Genomic DNA, 5,964 nt, shown 5'->3' with positions numbered 1-5,964 from the left:
GGGACATGGAGACCTTCTGCACTCCCCTGAGTCAGTGTCCCTAACGCTCCTAATGTTCCCTATGCCAGTTCCGCACCGGGCGCGCTCAGGATACCTGTCGCCCTAGCACACCCTACACCTATCCCTTGCTAGGGAGCTGGGTGGCACAGGCACTTGCCCCACCGCTGTACTAATACACACGAAGGGAAAACACAAGCAGGGGAACACCACTTAGCTTTACTCTGTGCACTTGCTCCCGGCAACAGAGTCCATCACCAGAATGCAGCTCTCCTCCTGAAATGCTGCCACCAAGCTCTGTCAGAGCTGCAAGGAAATCCCCTCTGACTCCTTCCACACCAGGGCTCAGACCGTGCTGCAAGGAGCTCTCTCCAGCTCCTTCCTTCACCAGGGATGGTTGGAAATTAATACTATCACCAACACTGATTGCAACACCTGTGACTCTTTTATAGCAGAGCCAGCAATCACACCTACAATCTAATCATGTGCACTTAACTAAAGAAACAGAATGCAATGACGCTCACCATCACGGGGGCAAATTTAGAATAAAAGACACCACAGTTCAATAATCCTAATGGCCACCGGGGGCAAAAACCAAACCTAAGCACAGAAAAAAAAGGTTACCTGTGCTTTTATCTGTCCTGATCCCACATGGATCATGACACCTGGCCTTGGTATTTCCCTTGTCATATCTGTAAACTCGTAAAGAGCTGGATATTGACTTAAAGGGCCACTTAATATGGTGGTAATGATGGTTTCCGAAAGGAACCACTCCTTGGCTGGGTCGTTCCCTGGAGGAAGATCTGGCTAGTCCCGTGTTTGAGACTCTGAGGCTCCACGGACTTTATTTGCATATTCGTATTTCCCAGGGAGCAATGCACCTAGGATTTCACTGATTGAGCGCCTTTGCCGGCTGCTGCAGTACTTTCTTTGGCTGGTCTCCCTGAGGTCAGTGATTGTTTCATTATGTTGGTCTACTAGGCATTGCTCCCATCTAGCCAGAATCATCCTCCACACTGATGAGTGGCAACACCCTGAAACAGCTGTCTGTGGATGGATACCTGGCCTTGGTATTTCCCTTGTCATATCTGTAAACTTGTAAAGAGATGGATATTGACTTAAAGGGCCACTAAATATGGTGGTAATGGTGGTTTCCGAAAGGAGCCACTCCTTGGCTGGGTCGTTCCCTGGAGGAAGATCTGGCTAGTCCCGTGTTTGAGACTCTGAGGCTCCACTGACTTTATTTGCATATTCGTATTTCCAAGGGAGCAATGCACCTAGGATTTCACTGATTGAGCGCCTTTGCCGGCTGCTGCAGTACTTTCTTTGGCTGGTCTCCCTGAGGTCAGTGATTGTTTCGTTATGTTGGTCTACTAGGCATTGCTCCCACCTAGCCAGAATCATCCTCCACACTGATGAGGGGCAACACCCTGAAACAGCTGTCTGTGGATGGATACCTGGCCTTGGTATTTCCCTTGTCATATCTGTAAACTTGTAAAGAGCTGGATATTGACTTAAAGGGCCACTAAATATGGTGGTAATGGTGGTTTCCGAAAGGAGCCACTCCTTGGCTGGGTCGTTCCCTGGAGGAAGATCTGGCTAGTCCCGTGTTTGAGACTCTTAAATGAGGCTCCACGGACTTTATTTGCATATTCATATTTCCCAGGGAGCAATGCACCTAGGATTTCACTGATTGAGCGCCTTTGCCGGCTGCCACACTGTTTTCTTTGACTGGTCTCCCTGAGGTCAGTGATTGTTTCGGGACCACCGCAATCAGGTAGTGACAACCATAGAGGTCTGCAGGAGCCGCAATGCTCCTCTGGTAAATATGCAAATTGTCTCTTCAGAGAGGAAGAGGACTAGAACTCTAGTGCCACCTTTTGGAAGTAGAAATCCTGAAAGTCAATGTTGACCCATTTATCCTAAGTCATGTGACAAGGCTCGTTATGGGTCGGCATTGACTTTCAGGATTGCTACTTCCAATAGGTGGCACTAGAGTTCTAGTCCTCTTGCTCTGTGAAGAGATTATTTGCATATTTCCCAGAGAGAGAAGCATTGCTTCTTTAAGTCTCCTCTTCTCAGCATGCTTATCATGTCACTCTCGGCAAGGAGAAATGATAATTCTTGGATCCAGGTCAGATGCCCCACACACAGCCAAACCAGATCTCACACTTTGCACAGATGAGGGGTAGTAGCCTGGAGCACAGTGTCTGAAAATTGAGATTCTGGTTTGGCTTTTATCCTAAGTCATGTGACAAGACTTGTTAAAGGGTTGACATTGACTTTTAGGATTGCTATTTCCAATAGGTGGCACTAGAGCTCTAGTCCTCTCTGAAGAGACACTCTGGATTTCTCCTGATGGTATATTCTTAATTGTTTGTTTTGAATGCTAAGACGTAGCATGAAGAGTAGAGTTGGTGGCTCCACTTTTTCCTTCCTTCTTGAATTAAGTAGGATCTGTCCGATCCTATCTCACACATCACATGGCCAGGTAAGATCGCAAAATGTTAAAATTACATTTCCTGGTGAATGTTTTTTTGCCATTGAACGCAATGCAGACTTGCAAAAACACTACATGTTAACATAGCCCAAGGTGTGAAGTAGCATTTCTTTTCTCTTATTTATTTAGCCTTACATACAAGTCATTATCCTGGAAAGAATGTTTTTTTTTTCAGTAAAAACCATTTGATCTTTGGTTTTGAATGTTTCATTGTCAGTCCATAAAAGTGTGGTAATACTCTAACAACATTGTTCTTGTTTCCAGTAGTGACCTAGGATTCAGAGGTGCTTCCATTGGTCTTACCCATGCTGTTCCCATGAAATTCATCACTGTTTATACATTTCAGCAATTTTTGGACCCCTCCGGACCTCTGGTGGGACACGCCAGAAAAATGCTTGCGGTTTCCATTGACCTCCATTGTACTCGTTACTCGGGTCGAACACCTGAGCATTAAGATTTTCTCAACTCGAGTAACAAGCACACAAGCATTTTAGTACTCGCTTATCACTAGTTTTAACCTCTACATTGACAACTTTTACACCAACATCACAATTTTCAAGACCCTCTCTGTCAGAGGTACAGTTGCATGAGGCATTGTGAGAAAAAAATCAGAGAAGCCTATCTTAGCCGTTAATTGGGCAACTGCTGAGAAAGTAACAAAGCAGAGCCCAATGCAGTGATAATATGCTGATGGTTAAGTATAAGGACAAGAGGGATGGCTTTATCTTGACCACCATACACTGTGACAATAGCTCCCATATCACTGTCCAAGGTACCACAACACAAGTCTCAATGCCAGATTGTATCTTGAATTATAATATGTACATGTGGGTATAGAGATCTCAGATCAGGTACTCAAACCATACAGTGCCATGTTAAAACATAAAGTATGCTAGAAAAAATTGGCCTGTACAATGTGTTTGTATAGTTTCAATATGCAGGCAATATGAGAACCTTCCTTCAGTTTCAGGAGGTAGTCATTAAGGCCTTAATGTTTGGCACTCAAGAAGGTGAGGGTCCCAGTACTTCTGAAACTGATAATGCCCATATTGTCCCAGGTTAACAATTTTCAGGAGAGGTTCCTTAAACAGTGAGGAAGGTAAAATAATCAAAACAGTGTAGAGTATGCTCCAAGAGGAGAGTCCGAGGACACAGTTTATCAATGTGAAACCTGGCCTTTGCATTAAAGATTGCTTAAAAGAGAACTACGCTCTATAACAAATTAATAAACTTTGTTTTTACCCTGTTCACATAACACACTTTTATAATTTGATGTACTCCGTACAATTTACACATAACACCACATTATAAATTCATACAGCAGTAAAACAAAAAGCATTATAATCATTATATAAATTTATGCGTCTAGATAAATCTCTTGAAGGGTGCAGTTCCAAAATGGGGTCACCTTTGGGGGATTTTCACTGTTTTGGCACATCACGGGATCTCTAAGCACAACATGGTGCTTGTAGACCATTACGTCAAAGTCTGCGCTACAAACCATCGCCCCTTTCTTGCTGAGCCCTGACTAGTTTTTAAAATTTTGGGGTCCATTTTCTCCTGTTACCCTTTTGAAAATTAAAAAATCGGGGCTAAAAGAAAATGTTTGTGAAAAAATTTAGATTTTTTATTTTCATGGCTCAACGTTATAAATTTCTGTGAAGCACCTGGGGATTCAATGTGCTCACCAGATCTTCTACATATGTTTCAAAATGTTTAGGTACATCAGGGGTTTTCCAAACATGACATGGTGTCCTCTCTCAATTCCAGGCAATTTTGCGTTGAAAAAGTCAAACAGTGCTCCTTCCCTTCCGAGCCCAGCAGTGCACCCAAACAGTGATTTTCCCCACATTCAATGTATCAGAGTACTCAGGATATATTGCAGAGCAATTTTAGGGGTCCATTTTCTCCTGTTACCCTTGTTAAAATAAAAACTTTGGGAATTAAATATAATTTTTTGTGAAAAACATGTGGTTTTTTATTTTCACGACTCAGTTATAAACTTTTGTGATGCATGTAGTGGTTCAATTTGCACATCAAACATTTAGATAAGTTCCCTGAGGGTTCTTTATTTCAAATTGCGTCCACTCTCGATTGCAGCCAATTTAATTTTCAAAAAGTAAAAAAACAGTGCTTATTAACTTCCGAGCCCTCCCATGCACAAAAACAGTGTTTTTTCTTCCACATATGGGGTTTCAACATACTCAGTAGAAACGCCTGGTCAAAATAATTGCTATTGTTGAAGATGAAATGAAATTGAAAGGCCTAAAGTTAAAGATGCCACATTTTCTTTGCATTTTAGGCAAATTATATATATAATTTAAACAAAATGATACTCGCGCTATGAATCAATGGAGAATAAAAAATATATATATATATATATATATTTACCTGTAGGATCAAGGCAATAAACTCATAAGCATTAGATGTTAGAGGGTACTGAGTATTGATGGATCAAACTACAAAAAGACAAAACAAAGCATAAGCTTTAAATCTGAAAATGCAAAGTCATAAAAAAAAAAAAATGTGAAGTGTCCGGGTTAGACTCTAGTGACTAAGAGCATGGTCGGTATTGCGTTCTAATAGTTAATTAAAAACACCTACCATATGACTATGCAGACATAAATAAAAACAGATACAAACACACTGGGGGAACCATAAAGTGCTATATATGTACCTTGCACATACCCCCACTGTGACTATTACCTCTGAATAGGAGTGCAGTGGGAAACGGCCGGTGGTTCACTAATGTGAACAGACTTTTAAGCAGTAGATTCACCGCTGTGAGCGGACTATTAAGCAATAGAAGCCAGTGACATATACTTGCTAATCATTTAGGAAGTCTCTCAATTAGTAGATAAACACTAACTATGCAGACATAAATAAAAACAGAAACAAACACACTGGGGGAACCATAAAGTGCTATAAATGTAGCTTGCACATACCCCCACTGTGACTATTACCTCTGAATAGGAGTGCAGTGGGAAACGCCCGATGGTTCACTAATGTGAACAGACTTTTTAACAGTAGATTCACCGCTGTGAGCGGACTATTGCTTTTGAGCGGTAGAAGCCAGCGGCATATACATGCTAATCGTTTAGGAAGTCTCTCAATCAGTAGAAAAAAAATAAATAAAAAAAAAATTAAAAATAAAATAAAACACTGAGCTCTGTTCCGGCCGGTAACAGGCTCCAGGTGCTGGCAAACGTCCAATAATTCTCCGATGGTGATAGATCCCACGTGAATGGCGTGAGAGCAGGGAAAAGAGCATAAATGATCGCTCACCAAAGTAGACACAGTCCAACGGCGGTCAGCATACCAGCCGCATTATAGATCGTAGACACCCGCGGTCAGCGTGGTGTGAATCTGGCAGGACCTGAGGAAGGAATCCATGCTATTCCGAAACTAGTTGGAATTTTGGCTCAAGCAGCACTCTTGTTATCAGACATCACGTGATTGCGCGCCTC

This window comes from Dendrobates tinctorius, unplaced genomic scaffold, assembly GCF_039654945.1.
Source record: "Dendrobates tinctorius isolate UK_male_01 unplaced genomic scaffold, ASM3965494v1 ptg000111l, whole genome shotgun sequence".
NCBI classification, from domain to species: domain Eukaryota; kingdom Metazoa; phylum Chordata; class Amphibia; order Anura; family Dendrobatidae; genus Dendrobates; species Dendrobates tinctorius.
This window is presented reverse-complemented; position numbering follows the sequence as displayed.